At 39.9% G+C, this 21,532-nt stretch overlaps 1 long non-coding RNA gene and 1 pseudogene across 1 annotated transcript; one reads left to right on the top strand and one right to left on the bottom strand.

Annotated features, from left to right (window-relative positions):
- The window catches only part of LOC116422496, a 28,166-nt pseudogene extending 23,141 nt beyond the window's left edge, over positions 1 to 5,025 (top strand).
- Positions 5,026 to 14,539: 9,514 nt separating this feature from the next.
- LOC111719812 lies at positions 14,540 to 20,910 on the bottom strand. Its single transcript, XR_004233176.1, has 3 exons — positions 20,398 to 20,910; positions 18,300 to 18,410; positions 14,540 to 14,597 (listed from the first exon to the last, which is right to left on the bottom strand). It is a non-coding gene; the product is annotated as an uncharacterized LOC111719812 (long non-coding RNA).
- Between the last annotated feature and the right edge of the window lie 622 nt (positions 20,911 to 21,532).

Here is a 21,532-nt window from a genome sequence, read left to right as displayed (position 1 = left end):
GGTGACCTTACTCACCTCATTCCTCCCATTTTGGTTTCCAGAGAAACTAGTTACTAGAAACATCAGGCTAGTAAGAAGAAGAAGTTGGGAAATCAACCAGTTACTTAATGGACCTGATTAGTCCCTGCTTCTCACTTCTTGCTATACATTTGACCATCTAAATCTCCATCAGAAATAGGGCCAGCCATAACAAGCAATGAGTTCTATAGAAGAATCCCTTAAAGCCTGTGTTTAACCATGAATTTAAGCCTTTGACCCTAAGGCCTATTCTTTTCAGTCAGGGATATCCCATACCCCTCAGGTAATGGTGAGTAAGTTTGGATTTCCATTCTGTGGGAGGGGATTGCCAGAATCTCATCCTCCATTTTAACGGACATTTCCCACTGTGTTCAGAATGACCCGTTGAAGACCTGGCTACATCTGTGGATTCACATTGTGTTGAGAGGGATTGTGGAACTGAAAGTGCTGGATGTTCCAAGGAGTCAAATGAAAACCTGGAGCCATCAGTTTCCTAGGGGCACTCAAAATCCCGGTGAGTAAGAGAGGATTGGCAGGGTTGGAGTGGTGAAGAGTGGGCTAGTGCTTGAATGGTTACTCCAGAGATTTCTTTCTGGGGTTGAGCAGAACAGAGTGCCCTAGAGATGGTACCCTGAGATCAGTGATGGGGAGTCCCTTGGCACTATCTCCATCCCTTTACTTTCCTCCAGGGTGTAGTGGAGTTCTCCTTGTGTCTGTTGTTTGCCAAGCTGGTCAGTTATACCTTCTTATTTTGGTTGCCCTCTACATCGTTAATGTGGGTAAGTGCATGTGCTAGGTGGAGAAAGTAGGGAAATGGGTGAAGGGGGAAGTAAGGAAAGAAATTGTGAAAGAGTATTTGGAAGGCTGAGATGGGAATGAAGGGGTTGGCTCAGCAGAGTAAAGGATCACCCAGGTACTATGCATGTACTTCAGGCTGGGGATACAAATTTTCTGGAATCTGTCTTGTGAGAAAAGCAAGACTTAGAAATTGGATACTAGGGCTTTTAGGCACCCCTATATCCATAGGTCCATAGAATGCAAATATCTTTCATCATGTCATGTTTCATGTTTTAGACAAAATTGAAGATTACATAATGAACCATGTCCTGAGTATTCCTTTCTTTCTGTTGTTCTCTGTTGTGACTTCTTAACTTTCTATTTTCATTACCTAACAAGAACCTACTTGAAGGCTAACTGATTCCATATTAGGTGCTAAAATGGAGGCTTTTGGGGAAAGGCCTTATAATCAACTACCAGAGAAGTTTATAGCTTTCTCTGTCAAAGAGAGAATTCATCAACACTGTGAGGATCATTGTGGTTGTGGTTGTGTTGGCTCTGCTCTGGCACATTGCCCTAACTTGGGCATTAAGTAGATACTTCTCTCTGTTGGCTGGCTGGACTCAAGATCTGGTATTCAATAGCTGTTTATGTCCAGGAGCTATATGTCATTGGGGAAAATTGCCCCCCTCCAAATCTTAAAACCACAGCAAGGCATACCCTTCAGCATCCTTCATCCACTTTGGGCTCCCAATATCTTCCACCACATTTCTCTCTCCACTCCTAATCACTTTAGGGATGAGGAGTCAAATTCCCTCAGGTCCCCCTTAAACCATTAAACCAACTACTCACCTAGCATCCACGCTCTTCCTTACCTGTCTCTTCTATCATAAATAACATCCCCAATTTTCTCTGATTCCTATAAAACTGCCTTTTTTATACATTCTAGCAGCTTTGAGCATTGCATATGGGACTTAGTCATGATAAACGTTGAGTTTAGTTTATCTCAAAGCTTATTTAAAGGAATTTTTTCAGAGATAGCTGCAGAATGTCATGGATGTTGTTCCTTAGATGTTCTGTGAATCAATCCCTTTATTCTTTGCTTCCAAGTTATGCATTTTAGTTAGCCAGTTCTGCCTACTTTTAAACTTATGGCCAGATTTTTTCTCAGTTATTTTGTTTTCTCCACAGCTCATTTTGGACCCAAGGAAGCTGGAGATCTTTCTACCCTCTTTGATGTTGGTGGCATAATAGGTCAGGCTCTCTGTGCTTGTTTTTCCAGAGGGCTGAGTCTTTCCCTTGAATTGAGAGTAGAGTAGTAGGGAGGGAGGGAAGTAGTGATCAATAAGGCTTGACCTAATCAAGCAAAATCAGAGGAGAGGACATATATTTCCAAGGATTCCTGCCTGACCAGGCAGCCTTTGAAAAAGCTGTTCCTCCTCATCCTTGTTTTTCATTTATAAGGGATATGTAGGGAAGGGTGGAGTGGAAAGAATCCTTTGTCCACACCTTAGTTTGGAGGCTGTGGTAATAATGCAAAGGGTCAAAGATAGTGGGATGATGGGAAGAGCTCTGGTTTTATCAGTGATTGCATTGGGAGGTAAGGTGGGGTATGTGTTACAGGTGGCATCCTTGCAGGATCATCTCTGACTATACCAATGGCAGGGCCACTACCTGCTGTGTCATGCTGATTGTAGCTGCCCCTATGGTTAGTCTCTCTATTTGGGAGGGATGGTTGGCTGTTTACAGGGGATGTTTACAGGGAATAAATGGTTTATCCACAAGAGGGATGGCATAGTAAGAAGGGAAATGAGAGCTTAGAGAACTATTTAGCTTAGGGAAAAGAGGGTATGTGTGGTGGTGGTGGTAGAGAATGGGAATAGATTGTGAAAAAGAGGCCAGCTGTTATATTTTCTCGCCTAACTTAGATAAAGCAAAGGAATTTTGGTTTACATTGCAATGGGAAATTTGGGTTTGATAAGAATTTTCAAATAGGAAACTATAGATTTCAAAGCTAAGTCAGCTTCCTAAGGGAGGTCTTGGAATTTATTGTTGGGGACAGAGATCCCTATCAGTTTTAGGTGGGTAGACAAGATGACTAGGGATTCCAGGATGGAAAAGGGTAATGTAAGATCTATAGCCCACAGTCCCTTTAAACATCCCATGAAGATAATCTTTTATACCATGCCCTTTTTTCTTCTTTCTTCTTCTAGCTGTTCCTGTACAATTCTGTAGGCCAGAATGGAATTGGCAGTTCTGTAGGTGAGACTGCAATTTGGGTTCTTCTGGATTTCCATGGATGTGCACAGAAAAGGACAAAGGGAGGGAGAAGTTTGGTGCTCTGAATGTTTGAAATGCCTAGGAGTAGACTGGGGTTGGGGATGGAAGGAGGAACTAGGAAACAATTCAGTTCACAGGAATTCATTAGGGATGGGAAGAAGGGACTAGGTCTGGTAGGGAACAGTTTAAGACTGGGAGAACTTTTCACCTTTACCCTTTGGTGGAGATGACCACTATCTTTTCTCTACCTTCCTAGTGATGTTGATTATCTGTGGGGCTTTGGTCAATGGGCCCTACGCTCTCATCACCACTGCTGTCTCAGCCGACCTGGTAAGCTCAGCCCATCCAAGAATTGGCATTATACTTCCACTTAGTACAACTCATGGTGTCCCTCCATGGAGGGTCCCAGTTCCCCACGAGGCCTATATGATTAGGGAGAGAATTGTTTGCAAGATTTGAGTAGGTATTTCTCTTCTGGTCTCATGTCCATTCCCTTTCTCTTTACTCAGTGTTAGATAGGTTAGCATGTTGTCTGTGAAACATTTTCCCTTCTGAATAAACTATGTTCCTTTTCTCTCTCCCAAGTTAGGCATCTTCCCAATACCATCATCAAACTTATGAGCTGTATCCTTTTGCCATTATTGAGTTATCCCTCAGCTAGAGACTGATGCTCTCCTTGGTGAATTTGGATATACTCTGGGCCTGCTAAATAGCAGTGATGCAAGTTGCTCATGGTAGACCTCTGATTTTACTCTCTCTTGTCTCCCCAGGGCACACACAAGAGTCTGAGGGGCAATGCAAAGGCGCTTTCCACTGTGGCAGCCATTATTGATGGGACTGGCTCAATAGGTCAGCGTGGTCTGGCTGGGTTCTTGTCCTTCCACTCCTTATTCTGGGCAATCTCTTCCACTGCAGAGATTGGCACCCTGAGCATGGGCTGAGTTGTGGGGAGAATGTTACAGCAGAGGAGATTTGACCACCTGAGGTCTGGACCATCTTGCTTTGCTCCTCACACATCTGCATTATTCTCTAGGTGCTGCTTTAGGGCCTCTGCTAGCTGGACTCATCTCCCCTACAGGCTGGAACAACGTCTTCTATATGCTTATTTCTGCAGATATCTTGGCTTGCCTGGTAAATGACTTTTTTTTGCCTTGAGTGGGTGTAGGGGTCCCAATGTTATGGCATCCTGGCCTGGCTGTTTAGCAAGGTTTCCACAGGGAAGGAATTGGCACTAGAAAATCTGGTACAGTATAGGAGTAGCTGCGTTTTGGAAGTTTTGCATCTTTTCTGGATAGCTCAGAATGGTATCACATTCTTTAAATAATGCACCACTCAAGGTTACTATCCTTCCACCTATAATTAATCAACAAATATTTATGGAATGTGTACTATGTGGAAAGCACCACTAGACCCTATCCTAACTCTTTACCCCAGACCTCTAAAAACAGTTGATATCTGCCTAGCTCCATAGTTCCCCTTCATTTTCTCTCCCCTACAGTTCCTCTCTCGCTTGGTGTACAAAGAAATCCAGGCCTGGAGGAGAAGTGAGAATAGAAACAGAGGGTGAGTTCTCCTGAGATCTAAGGTCCTTGAACTGGAGGGCTTGTTTGGGCATTCAATTTTAGGGATTTCCCAAACCCACATTTTGTGTAATCATAATCTACCCCTGAATCCTGCTGGAGAACCAGAGGCTAATCTCTGACTTTTCTAAAAGTCGTGCTTGAGCCCTGACTCCTGAAAATTCTTAACCTGGACTCCAGGGAGCCTAGCCTGAAGTCTCCAGCTTCCATGCTTTTCCCTCCCTCCCTTCCTACTTAACTCCCTTGTTCCTTCTTTCCCTCCCACCCCATCCCTTCCTCCCAACATGTTGCTAATCTTTACTAACATCCATTGTCTTCCATATGTCTTCATAGCTCTTGTCTGGCCCTAACCCACCCAAGGTAGTGTCCGTGGGCTGTGGTTTGTATTGTGAGTATTAGTCCCATGACTGATTTGCAATCGGAACCAGGACTGCATGCCAACTCTCCTCACCAGTGTGATTTCTCTTGCTTGCTTCTAAAGGGTCAGCTCCAAGGACTTGTGATTTAAACAATGTAATGTTCATGGGGTTTTCCTTATGAAGTGCAGAACCTGAACAGGGGCCTCTGCCTTCTTTGGGAGGACCGGACCTTAGGGATATTTTTATTTGGGGAGGGAGGAAGGTTTAGAATAAAGACTCTCCTCTTTGCAGTTGTAATGCCACTGCTATGAGGTTCCTAGTCCAAAATTATCTAGTACTCTGCTTGAAGGGTGAAGAAAACAATGAAAGTGAATTCTAATCAAGTCCAATGGAGATACTGACCTGGTTCTCCCTCTGCTCTTTTGTTGATGGGCAATGGGTGTTTTGGAGAGAAGAAAGGAGGGAGGAAATGGGATGGCATGGGAAGGAGATGGGAAAAGAAAAAGAGTTTGGTCTTGTTGGGCTGTGTTGGTGGTGGTATGGATAACCTTTTCTGTGGCCTCCTGAGCTCCTCTCTTGGGCCTGGTTTTCTTGCTTGCAGGGATCTGGTTGATGCTTTGAACCCAGACTAGTGAACCTTCACTAGAGTGAAGGGCTGGGAGGAAGTTTCTTTTGTATTCCATGGGAAGCCTGGGGAGCTCTGTTCTAGTGTTGCTTATCTGGGAAAGGATAGGAGAGCTCTTTCCCTTCAAGGAATCTGTTTCCCACGTGGGTATGAAAGATTGGGGGGTCAGAGGTTGAGGACTACATAAAATTCATGCTGCCCTCTTTAAAGAGGAGCCAGGAAGCATTAAGAATACCATTTTGATGCAATTTGGGATTATGGGTGAGAAGGACATTCAGAAGAATGAAAAGAGGAGGAATCAGGTTATTCCTGGGAATCTAATTGACTCCCTGTAGAAACTTATTTCCAGTCCAATCTATTTTATTTAGAATAGAAGGAAGATTTATAGTTCCTATCCTTACAACTTTATTTATGAAGAGTATAAGGTAAAACTTGAGTGTGTCAAATAGTGTTCTTCTAAGGAGATATGAGTCTATCTGATCCTCTCATCTGTCTTATCTCCTTAACCTGAATTTCTATCTTCTTCCTAGATATAAAGAGATATGAGGTCCCCATCTGAAGTAGAGGAGCCAAGGATCTTCGCTGGATCCCCAGAAAACTCCCCAATGGAGACACCCACAGACATAAAGAGACATTCTGGGCACCCAGAGCAGCCTAGCCCAGGCCAGCCCAGGGACCTGCTAGAGGTCTTAATAAATTTTCAGGGAAAGAGGCTGAACAGCCTCAGGGAATCATAGACTAAAGAAAAAAGACACATTTTGAGCAGGAAGTGTGTTGCAAGTAGTACAATAGTAGGGCTGGAACTAAGGTGGCATCCCAATCAATAAGAAAAGAAAGGCATAGCCTTTTGCCTAGACTACATCTAGTTTCTTTGCTGAATTGAGTGACCTAAATTTTAGGTGCCAAGATAAAGGGAAGGATTCTGTGGGGACAAAACATAATAATAGGCCATACTATTCCTCTCTTCTCCCCATTACCATTAATTTTAAACTGATTTTGTAATCAATTGTTCCCCTCTGTAACAGAGATAACTTAACATGTTAAGGTGAACAGCTGCAGAGTTTGGAGTCCATTCTTTTCTCTGCTCTATGACCTTATCTCTGTATTCCCAAATTTAATATCCCTCCTCCCCACCCTCCTGCCAACTTTGACTCTGTTTGTAAATGATACCTTATCTTCTTTATCTTTGATTAAAATTTTAATATAACGTTTGTATTGATAGTCATGGATTTTTGTCATCTTTTGTGAATGTGATTGAAAAGACCTATTTGTGTGTGTTGTGTATGTATATATGTGAGTGCATGTATGATGTGTCTTCTTAACCTAATTGCATGAAGTGAGTACTGTTCAAGGTACAAAGGTATAAAAGTCAGTCTTTTAAAAAAAAAAAACCTTAAAATATAGTTGGGAAGACACACTGATCATTTGCAATGCCAATAACCACGGTACAAATGAAGTCTCATTTACTTCTCTATGGTTCTTGTTTATACAAATGTGAAGTGTTACTTATGATTGCCTCCTTGCCTTAATATGCCTGATTTTACTTAGAGAACTCAATTCTTCTATAAATAATTACACTCACATTTTACTGTTGTTTTCTGTCAGCCTGGCCTGGTGATTACTATGGTCTCCTATTTGCAACAATACTTTAAAGGCATGTTTCATCATCCATATAGCCAGCTGCTTTTTTAAATAGTCATTGCTCTTCAGTTCTCTATAGCAGTGGTTTTACATTTTAGTTCTCAATATCTTCATACTATCATGTGGGTTTTATTTATAGATATTTACCATGTTAGAAATAAAAACTAATTTTAAATTTATATACTCTCTGAAAGGGCTTCAGGGACTCCCTAAGATTCTCTAGACCATGCTTTGAGAACTACTTCAGCATCTAGGATTTGGGTTTCTGCTGTTACACTGTCCATTCTACATTTAAATTCAATTTTTTATGCCTCTTTTAAGAAACCTGTCTTCTGGTGTATGACATCTGTTACAAATTTATTTCATATTATTATTATTTTAGTTATATCATGTATTAGTTCAGCAATGTCTCATTATGAAAGTCTGACTAGGCATAAATTGTTTGGAAAATGAGTTAATACCTCATTTCTTTCCTTCTATCCTGTGTTCTCCATTCAACATTTTAGAAAGTTGTTAAAAAGATGAACATTTATGAAATCTTACTCTGGGAATAGGGACAAAAGAAGCAAATAAGGATTAACAGAAACGACATAAGGAGAATCTATTCACAATTACATTTGGTGCTTCCTACCCATAGCAGACTTTATACCCAAAAGCCCACTGATAGGAAGTTCAATTTAGCAGTTTCAATTTCCTCTTTGGCCACTAGATGGTGATACTCCCTCATGGTAGAACACCATGGGACTCAGAGCTAAATAGAGAATTCAATACTAAGAGGAAAAGACTTTTCTCAAACTGCAGAGAAGAGACTTGAGAATTCAGAAATACTGTGTGGTATCTCCCACTGTTGACAGTTCTTTCGTTATTTATTTTTCCTCTTATTTCTCTTAAGTTTTAATAATTTGCATTGACTTCCAATGCAAGATGTAGTTTTTTGTTTTTGTTTTTCTCTATTCAAGCTTCTGGAGAATGTGTTGGCTCTCATGGTTGCAAGTGGCACTTATTTAGAGATCTGAAAGTTATTCTAAAATGGATTATCTCCACCAGGAAATAAAAATTCCCTAAGCTGAGCTATTTCCTAAGTATCTAAGCTATCAAGACAACTTATTGCCTGTTGTTTTTTAGGAACTAGAAGATATGAAAATGTATTAGAGTGTGTTCCTTATTCTTACTGACTTCACATGTTGGTTCACGAGACCAAACATATACAGAGAGTTAAATAACAATAATGCCAGCGCTGTTAGAATGCTCTTACTGCTTAATGAGCGATATTAACAAAAATACTCAAGTTTGGAGGATGAAGTGAACATAGTTGAAGGGCTTCATGGAAGTAGTGGAACGTAAGCAAGGCTTTGAAGGATATGTAGTATTTGGATAAGCAGAAAGATGTTTTGATAAAAGGTTGAAAGCAATTGAAAAGCATTTATATTTTAAGAAAAGCAAAAAAAAATACCCATGTTTTTAGGAAAACCACATGATGTATTTTCTTGTTGTTCAACTGTATTTGACTCTTTGTGACTCCCTTGAAGTTTTCTTTATAAAGATATTGGAGTGCTTTACCATTTCCTTCTCTGGCTCATTTTACAGATGAGAAATTGATAAAATAGGATTAAGTGACTTACTCACAATCACATAGTTAGTAAGTCTCTTGAGACCAGATTTGACTTAAGGCCTAGCACTATATATATACTGTATAGCACTATATATAGCTGTCCAAGGGATTGCTTAAGGGCTACTGAATAGATTAGGTTGTTTATGGAAGTAGTGATTAGATCTGAAATGTATGATTGTGAATGTCAGGTAAAGGAATATGAACTTTATTCTATAAACATTGGGGTCATCAAAGACTATTGAATAAAGGAAATGACAGATTTGTCTGGGGATGGTGTGTAGGATCACAGATAGGAGGAGAGATATGGTGGCAATGTAAAAGAGGCACTACATAAGAGACAATAAAGAAAATTTCACTTGCTCTGGTAATAGTGATTTTGACTATAGGAAAATAGTCCATTTATAGACATGAAGAATTTAGTTTTAACTAGGGATGGAAGAGTAGGAGAAAATTGTAAGTTTGATTTTAGGCAAGTTGAGTTTGAGAAGACAATAAAACATTCAAATAGACTGTGTTCTAAGAAGCTGGAGATGTTTCTAGAGCTCAGAAGACAAAGGTAAAAATACAGATTTGGGAATCACTAGTATAGACATGATAGCTGAAGACTAAGAATAAATGAGATTTCCCAGAGAAAGAATATAGAGTTAGAGAGATGAGAACTAAATTTTACCTGCCCAAGTTAAGAAATAGGAAGAAAACTAATTTTAAGTAGGTAAGAATGATCAGTCAGAAAGAAAACTGGACAATATATATCCTATATTATCTGTTTTCAGTGTATAGATTCATTTCTTTGAACATTTTTGCTCTTTCCTTTGATTTCCACAAACACAATCCTACTACTAGGGACATCTGATTGGTGCAGTGGATAGGATGTTGAGGGTTCAGATATGATCTTAGACACTTATTCTAGCTGGACAGTCTTGAACAATTCACTTAACACTGTTTGCCTCAGTTTCTTGATCTGCAAATGAGCCAGAGAAAGAAATGGCAAATTCCAGCATTTTTGCCAAGAAAACCCTACTAGGGTCATGAAGAGTTGGACACAACTGAAAAATGACTCAACAAATTCAATTATTGTACTCTACTTTATCTGGATTAGTCTAAAAACTTTTCCCTTCTAGTAATTACTTTATCTGGATTAGTCTAAAAACTTTCCCCCTTCTAGTCTTGTCTTGTACATCCTGATTTGCTAAGAAGTCTTGTTCAAATTTTTTTAGTATTCCAGGTTCAATTTAAGAGTCTGACCGGATTGAGGTTCTCTACTACCTCATAAATTGGGCATACCTAGAAAATTGTCATATGTGGGCTGAACCAGAGATACTTTTCCATGTGTTTGACTATGAAGTTCATCAATTCTTAACTCTGTGATACTTTTCATCCCACCATGGAGGTGTCCAATTGAAAGAGAAGTTATGTTTATGTATTTCTATGGGTCTTGAGGAGCCAGAATTGGGATTAGCTTTTCTACAGTTATTTCCCCAGTCCCCAAGATTCCTGCCCCACTTCTGCCTTTGGGCACTGTATGTTCACAAGAGGCTTGAGTCAAGCTTCTCTCTGGGCCTCAGCACACACACGGGCTAATGCCAGAACATTACGTTAATTAGTTATTCATTTAATTTAACTTCACATTTGGTCTCAATTAAGCCTAAAGTGTTCCTCCTTATAGATGCCTACAATAGCACTTGTAATTAAAAAGCAATAACTCTTTGCATTTCTCCTTTTAGAGACCCATTGGGAGGTTTGGAGAGTGGGGGAGGAAGATAGTAATAAGAGGAAAGAAGGAAGCAGTGGTTGAGAACTCAGCATTGTTAGGACACAAATATGGTTGGCCCTGAGGCAGAGAAGTGGGAGAAGGACAGGTTAAGTCTAACGTGATGGCTCTTGCCAAAGTTACTGATATTGGCTTTGGAGAAGCCAAGGGTCAAAGTTGAAGGGTACATCTCTGATAGAAAAGAAGGAAAGTAGTAAGGGAAACAACCTTCATGTTATAATTATGAGTATTTACCAGGATACCAATTGAATATGAACAAAATAAAACAGCAAAATGTCCAAAATTAAAAGTGGTAGGGAGTCTATGGTACATAGTTTCATATGTGCTCCATTTACCTTGTCAATTTTCTGCTGGCAGACTCATCCTAAATACATGTTTTCCATACCATCCAATGCATTTTGAAGACTTTTAAGGCTAAAATGAGTAATAGTTGACAAAGTGAACCTGTTTTGAGTTTCTCCTACTATGTCTGTGAGAAAAATTCAGATCTGATAATAGATACCAGTCTTTCCTACTTGGGTTCTAGGAACTTAGGACAGAAAGCTACAAAATAAGAAAATTCTTTTGACTCCAGCCCATAATTTTGACTTTAAGTCTAGCAAGTAGCAGTGTAGAAGACAGTAAAAGTATACTTTTCCCAGTCCAGTTTTGTTTAAGGCCATCCCTGCCACCACAGGATTGTAACTACTATTTTTGAAATAGCTGTTTATGAATGGTGGTATTGGGGAAAATGAAAAGTTCCCAACTTGGTTTGCCTTTGAATTCTATTTTAATAACTATTGACAATCTCATTCCTGTTAACATAGTGATCTGACGGGTAAACATCTATTGAGAAAGCAGAAAGGGGGTATGGATATATGACTGGCCCACCTATCCATAGGAATCTTCCCAGACTTGCTTTCAGCAGGATTCTCCCAGGAGAAGCTGACAAGCAAAAGCCTGTGCTTGTTAGGAATCATTGTTCTGCTTGGTTGGCCCAGCATCTTTGTGCTGCAGCTCATAGGCACCTGGGGTCTTGGGAGCAGCAGATGCAACTGCTCTGAACCAGAGTACATACAATAATATAAAATCTGTTAGTCTCTCTTGCCTTCCAATCTGTTTAGATGATGTCCCAGTTATCCCTTTTGTTCCCTTACATATTGTCTGTGCAAAACAGGTTCCTTACAAAAGTTCTCTGAAGCATTCTCTATTTTTGTAGTAAAGCCTCAGCCCTAACTATATTATTCTGTAAGGTCTATCTTAATTGAAGATGATAAGGTAGGACCCAAGACAAATTGGGGAAAATTCAACTTATCCCCATGCCTGATTATTCCCTAAGCTCTGTTCCTGTCAAAATTTAGTTCCTATACTTCTGGACAGGAATTATGGCTTCTCTCTGTTCACAATCAAAGCGACCAAAATCTTGAATTTTCAGAAACTTCAGCTTATTTGACTTGTAGCCCTCATTTTCAGGTTTCTTATTTCAAGCTAAAAGACAAAGCATTAAATAGTCTTCTTGTGATTTTGAAAACCGATAAAATTTAGAGTCCTTGCCCATTTCATGACTAATATCACTCAGTCTGAGATTTCAAACAGGTAAAAGGACATACCAGACACTAACGATGAATAGCTAGTGATGTACAGTTCTGGTTACAGTTAAAATGTACAGTTCTGGTGAAGGAATTATAGAGTACCAAGAGAATACAAGAATGTTTCAAATTGAATTCATATAATAATAAATGAAGAAAAGCTCAAGAAGGAGAAAATGAGGGTACAAGATGCAATGTATTTCAATTTATTCACTACCAAAATGAAGAATTCTATTACTATTTACTATTACTTCTACTATTACCTCTTTTGTCACTTTTTATTGAACTTGGAATACACAAAAGACAGGGTTAACTGTTTTTCTTAGATAGGAAATGAGACCAATATCTATGTTAGAATTCTCTAGCACAAAGCTTCTTAAACTATGGGGTTCTGAAAAATTTGGCTGCAAGTAAAAGATATCAAATATTCCATCAAGATTTAATTCTTTATGTAAACTTTAATTCTTTATGTAAAAATAAACAAGTACATTCATCTCAGTATGCAAATTGGCTTTCATGTTTAATAAATGATAGCTATATTTATATGTATATAAGTTATGGCTATGGATAAAGTTATATACCAAAGAATTGTTTTAAAATAACTTCCCATTATTTATTATCAGTAAACATTTGATTTGTATACCAATTTTATATATTTATATGACTGGATTGTGTAAAAATTTCTTGGGCAGAAAAGGGTTGTGAATAGAAAAAGTTTAAGAAATCCTGTTCTATAGGTGATTTCAGAAAAATCTGGCAAGTTCTGTATAAAGTGATGCTGAGTTAAGTGAGCAAAACAAAACAGTGTATACAGTAACAGCAACATGTGATGATCAATTAACAACCCTGTATGATGATCAACTATGATAGACTTAACTCTTAGCAATATAATGATCCAAGTCAATTTCAATAGACTTGGAATGGAAAATGCCATCCATATCCAGAAACAGAACAATGGAGACTTGAATGAAGATTAATGCATATTATTTTCACTTTTTTTCTTTCTCATGGCATTTCTCTTTTCTGATTTTTTCCACATCATGGCTAATGAGGAATTATGTTTAATATGATTATGTTTAATATGATTTAATATGAAATCACCTATAATTTATATCAGATTTCTGTCTTGGGGAGAAGTTAGGGAGGGAGAAAAATTTGGAACACTATCTTACAAAAATGTTATAAACTATTTCTACATGTAATTGGAAAAAATACTATTAAATGAAAAAAATTAAATAATAAATAAAAATTAAGAAAAAAGGAAGCCCTGCTCTAACATAATGTGATTAACATTTAACCACTACATGAAAGTAACACTTAGATCTAAGTGCCAGCCCTCTTTGTAGTGGCCAGAAATTGGAAACTGAGTGGATGCCCATCAATTGGAGAATGGCTGAATAAATTGTGGTATATGAATATTATGGAATATTATTGTTCTGTAAGAAATGACCAACAGGATGATTTCAGAAAGACCTGGAGAGACTTACACGAACTGATGCTGAGTGAAACGAGCAGGGGCAAGAGATCATTATATACTTATATGATGACCAATTGTGATGGACCTGGCCATCCTCAGCAAAGAGATCAACCAAATCAGTTTCAATGGAGCAGTAATGAATTGAACCAGCTACGTCCAGTGAAAGAATTCTGGGAGATGACTAAAACCATTACATTGAATTCCCAATCCCTATATTTTTGCCCACCTGCATTTTTGATTTCCTTCACAGGCTAATTGTACAATATTTCAGAGTCCGATTCTTTTTGTACCGCAAAATAACGGTTTGTCATGTATACTTATTGCATATCTAATTTATATTTTAATATATTTAACATCTACTGGTCATCCTGCCATCTGGGGAGGGTAAGGGAAGGAGGAGAAAAATTGGAACAAGAGGTTTGGCAATTGTCAATGCTGTAGTTACCCATACATATAACCTGTAAATAAAAGGCTATTAAATTTTTAAAAAAAGATCTAAGTGCCATTTTCAAGCAATGTAATATCACCAATAATCATAAAGTATCTGTTTTGACCTCTGCCAGCTGTTGGGAAATATTTTCTTCCCATAATTCATTCCATTTTATCCTGCTTAATTTAAGTCCTACTCCAAAATAATTAAGTGATTATGAAGATAACACCATTTCTCAAGGAGAATATATACTCACAAAATAATTCCATAAGCTCCTTCAATGAGTTTCAATATTCATAGAATTCATACAGCAGCTCTGTTCAATTAGTAGTTTTTGGTATTTCTTTAAATGGTCCTTACCAAGACTGAAGTGAATTAGAACCAGAAAGAGACTTCCAAGGAAAAAACATTGAGAAAAACCAGTAGAACATAATGACCAATGAAGAACTTGTCAAGGATCTAGAGAATAGAGAAACAATATCAGAAGTGATATCCAGGGAGCTGTTTTCATTTTAACATTTTGTTATAAAAAGTAAAAACCTCTAATTAGCAAAGATCACTAATTCCTGTTTATAACTTTAAGATACTACTCTACTCTGGCTTTCCTTTATAGATAAGGTATTTCTCCTTAGAGCTGAGATGAATTAGAATTTTAATGAACTAACAGGCTAAGGATTTAGAAACACCTAGAAGAGTTCTAGAAGAGTCATTATTTCTACATTACCTGGGTGATGTTTTTCTATTCTAACACAGCCTGAATCCAGAGGAATCTAGGAAAATCCCTGATAAAATAAGCCTCAAAATAATACTCTGTAACATTCATCTAAAGATATGTGAACACTTTATAAATATTCACACACCCAACATTTCTTGAACAAATGTGATTACAACCAATTGCTTGTGACATCTGCTAAAATATTTGTTTCAGTACTATCCCCAAAGTCATATGCTGATCCCTGAAAGAAATTAATACCTATCAACCAGTCACACTAGAAGATTCTGGTTTGGGCACTGATTGAAACCTAAAGTTAATAATGATTTTATCCTCAGCTCCTCTATCACGTTAAATGGTCTCAGACCTCTATTCTTCCTAAATTCACATAGTGATAATCTACCAACATAGCTAGGCAGCAATAAAGTCCAAACAATAACATCACAGCCTCCAAGGTTTTGGAACACAACACCTGGAAGATAATCCCACATGTCTTGAGTAGAGATCCAGACACAGAGCACTGTCAAATCCAAGCACTAGTGTGCTTGGGATCCAAAGACCAAGAAGAAAAGGGCTGCAACAACCCTAGCTACTCAAGGGATTGCTCAGCTTACAACAAAGGTCAGTTTGATGAAACAGCTTAAACATAAGTTTGACCTTGGCTCTAGTACAGAACAAGTCTCTTGTGGGCTACATGTTTGCTCGTTCGACACGTTTCACTTTTTAATTAGCCAATTAGCAGGCCTTGGTTGCAGAAGGCCCAGGTCATGTATTATTGATATAGTATTGAGCCAGGCTGCTACTGGGGCCAGTTCTGGAAATGCTGCAAATGAGAACTCCAATTTTGCTGGCCATGCTGACAAGCAGATTTTGTCCAAACCCCACTTTTCTCTTGAGTCTGAGACTCCTGTGACAAAGGATGATTGATTTTATAGTATCTTCTTTTCTGCAGTTTTCCTCTAGAATTTATATCTGCAATTGCTCAAAAGGAAGGCAGCTAACATTCTCTCCATTTCAGAGATGGGGAAATTGAGGTAAAAATTTATTCCAGTTCACATATAGATAGACAGCACTTAAAACAGCAACTTTTTTTCTGAAAGATTAACAGAAATTCTGGCATTTAAAGATATAATTGTCCAAATGTTAATAGAAAACATTCTCATAAATTTTCATAACCAATGAGTTGCAAAGATCACAGAAGTTCCATTTCAGCCCATGAATAGTTTTCTATAGGGATTCTGTGCAACAGTGATAGTTCCTGCTACTTCTACTGGATTACAGGCAAAGGAGAAAAACTAAACTTGGCTTTCCTCCTCTCTTGTCAGAAAGGTGCTGGGCTTTTAGAAGAAGACTACATTTTAATACATCTTCAATGAGTGATTTTGCTTTACTGTACTAATTTTCTAGGTAAGTTATTTTATTGGGGAGGGTAAGAAAGTCGATGCTGAAGTAACAGTGAAGTAAAAAAAAAATAAAAGCATCAATAAAACATTTAAAAAGAAATCGTAATTTAGGATATGGCTAAAAAGAAACAGCTCTTAATCTTTAGAGGGAAAGGCTAAAATTTCTTCATCTTGGCCTGGCATGGAATAAAGAAACTAACTGCTACTTTGAGAGGAGTGGGTCTAGGGAGTTCTAGTAAAGAAGTACAGAGTAAAGAATTTTTAGAGTATTTCAGGAAGTTAAATCACCCTCTGATAAAGGTAGGTACCAATTTTGCAACAAAATTAAAAGCCTAACACTTTGTACAAGTATTTGAGCACCAAGGGCTGATAGGAGAGAGGAAGACAGCTCAAGGATCTGAGACCAGATATATCATTCTGTGGTACAGCTATAATCTTATATGATAATGAAAAGGATCTTGGGACAGTGACAACAAACTATTGGCAGACAAGCAGAAAATGAGGCAAAAAGAAGGATCTTAAGATTACATTTAGGAAATCTTTTATAACTTACATTACTTGTTATAAAGTATTTTCCTCACCACAAACCTATAAAGTAAGTCATTCCTTTTTATTGATGAGTATAGTGTTGTTTAGACAAGTTAAGCACTTTGCAGACAGCTAAAGTCTCTTAGAGCTAGGACTTCTGACTTCTAGTTGGGCCCTCTTTTTCAATACCAAAGAATTTCTCTCCATTTTACCTTTCAACAGTGATGTTCTTTTTGCTGATTATTTTTCTTAATAAGGAACTATTCTCCCTACTTCACAGATGGAAAAATTTATACTGAGGAGGAAAAGTATCTCACTCAGCAAGCTTGAGTCACTACAAAATCTGAACTGGCTTTGAAAGCTGTACTGTTGGTTTGATATGATGGAGGTTTGAGAAAATATTGTAACAGGCACATAAATGTCTGATAATGTTCCAGCAAAGATTCAGAAGTAGATTATTTTTCTTAGAGAATGGGCAGAATGGGAATTAAAAACTCTCTCTGTGCTTTCTCCTTCATTTTCTGCCACCACAGCTTTTCTAATATCATATAACAAATCAACCCTACATCAGGAAACATCCCATTAGATTTGGGAAACACATAAGAATCATAATTAGAAAGGCAAAAGAAACAGAATTTTACCTTCATTTCTACCTCTGGGATTGGAACCTCAGTGGCCCAGGGAAAAAATAATAGAACTAATGTGATGATCAGAAGCAGCAAAGAAAACAAAAATGACAGAGAACCTGAAAGACCAACACACAAGTATTAAGAACACCATTCACATTTTCCACCAATGTGTTGGGCTTAGCCTGCTACTCAAAGTCAGTATTATAGAGTCTAGTCCCAAAACAATGCTCAGAAGTCCTATTGTCAACCTGGCTCAATAGATTTTGGAGATTTTTCTAAAGTCTCTTGGTCCTGTTTTACATAGATACTTAGCCAGAAGTATTCCTAACAGAATCCAAATTTCTAATGTTGCAAGTCTGGGGTCTTTGTTTTGCCTCTGATCATAGGGTCACATTGTAATAACCATAACAATGCAAGTCAAAACAGGCTTTTTGTATAACCTTTTTCCTCATTCTGGTAGGACAGGCAGAATATCTGTAGGCTAGCACATTTAATTACTATTTCTCAGAAGTTAATATATGGCCTTAACTTCACAATCATTGCTGGTTTAAGGTATCCATTACTTTTTCACTTTTTCTGGGCCTAGACCTAGAGTTTCAGAGAAAGAATTAATCAAATACAATTGAAAATACTTTTTTGAAAAGCAAAGAAAGATTATTTCTCTATATTTCTGGCATAATTTCCACTTCACAGTGAAAAACTAAAAAATAAATCTTTCCTTTAGACTATAAATAACATAGTTAGTGTTTATGATAGACTAAAATGCAACTCATTCAAACTGCCAGTAATTACAAAAATGATCGCCTGAATTCTAAATGTTTAATGAGTGTCAGCGATTTCACCTCTAATTGCTTTTACCTAGGACTCCCAGCTGGAAAGAACATCTTACCTAGCTAGACTGGAGGCTCGGGATAACAGCACACACAGCAGCAATATCAACACCCAGAGCAGCGCTAAGATGAATACTTCTGCACCCACTCCAAGTATAGTGCTGGGCATTCTAAAGAAGAAAGAAAACATCAGCATTGCTGCTTTGGCTCAGCATCACTGCTCTGCCACAAGAACATGATTAAATGTCCTATGTGCTCCATTTGCCTTCTTCCTTCCTCATATTTCCAGTTTTTATTAAGCCATTCATTTGTGTACAGAAAGCCCAAATTTGAGCACCAATTGACTGGGGGAGGATGTAGTGGTAGAGAGAGGGAATTTTCTTATTAATATTTGAAGAAAATTAACCACAGCAGGTTATGAATTTCCAAAAAATGTCTAGTCTTAATAGACACTGGAAATTCAGGACACAAGACTTTTTCTGCTCTATGCTTATTACTTGGAGTCTGGCACATGTATATTAGCTTGTTGTCATCATTAGTCTGTTATTAACTGTACTCTACAATGTGGTATACTTGGAAAGTAGATCTAGCATCAAACTCTGACTTTGAAAATTATTAGTTATGCAACTACAGTCAAGTTTCTTGACTTGTCTAAGCCTCACCTTACTAAGTGGGAAAGCATAAAGTATTTTCTTCATAGAAACACAAAGTGGTAAAAGCATTTTATGAAGAAATACTACTGCTGCTATGTTACCACCTCACTGGATGAATTAAATTTGCGGGGAATTCTATGTGATGGCATAAAAGTTAGCTTCCCAAAACAAAAATCAAATACTCACTTTGGAGTCAGGACCTGGGTTTAATTCTCACCTATGTGATCTGGGGCAAATTGCCTTTCTCTGGGCCCCAATTTCCTTATTTATAAAATGAGGGGATTGGATCAGATGACTTCTAGCTTCCCTTCCAACTTTGGAGCCCAAATCTTAGGACTGTCTTCCTACTAATTCTCCAAACTGAACCATAACTCAAGAAGCAGCACTGTTTAGCTATAGACTATATTACATGCAAGCACATGCGCATTGTCTTTAATTAATGAAATCAGTTACAGATAAAAATATATAAATATTTTCCATTGGGTTATCTGAGCAAGCGTTTTTTCCCCAATACAGTGAAAGGACCATGATAGCAGGGGTGTTTTATTTTTGTATCTGTACCTGGCGCTTAATGTTTGTTGAAAGAATGAAGTATGCCTTAGAGGAAGAGGATGTTCATGCCATGAGTCTGGATCACACTTTGGGGGGTTGAGTCCCGCCCTCAATTTCCCTTTTAAGTATTTCTTTAGAAAATAACTTGGGAAGGCGCACAAACCCCGACAACGGCAGAATCCTCCGAGTACACCAAAAGGCAGAAGGGAAAGGGCCAGGGGAGTGTTTCTGGTCTATGCATTCAGACCGGGGGTCACACAATCTCTCACGCCCTTTCCTACTTTCCCTGCTCCCGAGGTGGAGTCCCGCTTTGAATCTGCCGCAGGAGCTGTCCAGCTCCGCGGCTCACACTCACTGGCTCACCTGGAGCACAGCTGACCGCGGACCACGCCAGGCTTCTGTTTCCAGCCCTGCTGCTAATACAGTTACAAGCCCTCTATTCGTTACCGGCCCACCTGGGGAAGGCCGACGGAGCCTTTCCTTAAGGACAGGGGAATTGACAAAACCTACAAGGCGCTGGCCAGGCTGGAAGCGCCGCCCTTCCCGAGTGCGGGAGGGACAAACGCAAAGGCCCTGCCCGTGGGAGGGAGGGAGGGACAAACGCAGGCCCTGCCCGTGGGAGGGAGGGATGGAGCCGGGATTGGGCGGATACAGAGAGATTCCCGCCACCCCCTGCAGGCCGGCGCTCGGCCCAATAGCGTTGCCTCGGAAACCTGGGGGCTCCTTGAAATCCGTCTCCCTGGTTCCGGGGCTAGCCCGTCTCCGATGCCCGGCCTTTACTGGCTCCAAACAAATGTTTCACTTCCGCAGGGGAAACCAGTCACCGGGGAGCTGGGAGCAAAGGCCCCCCTCCTGCACTCTCCCCTTTTCCTTCGCCATCAAGCGGGACCGCTCTCCTCAAACTCACCGTTCCTCCCCTCGGTCCCAGCGCCCCCGCTCCCAATCCCCTCACCTGGCCAGCCCTCTCCCCAAGAGCCGACCCCGAGGCCGCCTCTTTTCCACACAATCTCCAACTCCGCTGTAGCCCCTCCCCACTGGGGCCTCGTCCTAGAGGCAGCGAATCACAAGTGGGCTTTCAGCCCCAGCGTTCCAAACCCACTAATCGGAAGCGTCCACTCAAAATTCATTCCTCCTTCCTGACATCCTCCAGTGGCGGGCGGAGGTTATTTCATCGTCCCTCACTATTGGTTAATACTGGAAAGAGCCGCGGGCCCAACCTCAAAAGCGATTGGACAGTGACAGACCCGGGTTTCCCTCGTCCCCATCAATGATACCTTCTTGTTGCTAGCCCCTTCGAATCACTGGCTAATTTATCTTGAGGGCGGGTCCCTGAGTGGAAGACAGCGATTTGCCTCTCTTCTTTTCTGTTTCCATGGAGACCGCCTTAGCTGCTTCCATTCCTGGGAGGCCGCGGTGTAGCTGCCCCTCCTCAGTGTTGTGAGTTCCTGGATTCTGCTTGCGACTGACAGACCCCCCCCCCCCCATTGATTCAGCTTATGCTCCTTTAGTTCCGGGAGTTCCCTAAGACCCCCCGGAACTTCCGAGGGGGCGGTGAATAAACATCTGCAGTCCGACAGAAGCGGATCCCCAGGCTGAAGCCTCGGGGACGCGCGCTTCAGGGAGCTCACTTAGAGGCCTGGGTGAATGTGGGACGAGGACGCTTTCCTTCTCTCTTCTTCTCCACGAGAGGACGGAGAAAGGATGCTCTTCCATTGTTGCAGATGAGGTCGCAGAGGATGCCCCAGAATCACACAGCCTCGGTGCTACTGTAGCTGGGGCTGAGAGTCCTCTGCCTCCGTGCGGAGAGCTCCCCCTCGTGGCCGTGCTGCGTAAGAACGGCGAGGGGAAGAGAGGCGGGTGACCCGGGGCTCCGCTGGGGCCGTGTACAGCACAAGGAACACAAAGGAGGCTAATTAGGGAAAGTCCGTCCCGGACAGGGAAGAGAGCACTTGGGAATTAAGACCAGGCTTCAGATGCCTTCCACGTCTCTGCTGGGTGATAACCCAAAATTTTTACACAAGTCAAAATAGAGGTGACCTCGTGGATCTGGGACCTGCTGGAAAGGAACCGGGTGCCAGAAATGCTAA

This window comes from Sarcophilus harrisii, chromosome 3, assembly GCF_902635505.1.
Source record: "Sarcophilus harrisii chromosome 3, mSarHar1.11, whole genome shotgun sequence".
Lineage (NCBI taxonomy): Eukaryota > Metazoa > Chordata > Mammalia > Dasyuromorphia > Dasyuridae > Sarcophilus > Sarcophilus harrisii.
This window is presented reverse-complemented; position numbering and strand designations above follow the sequence as displayed.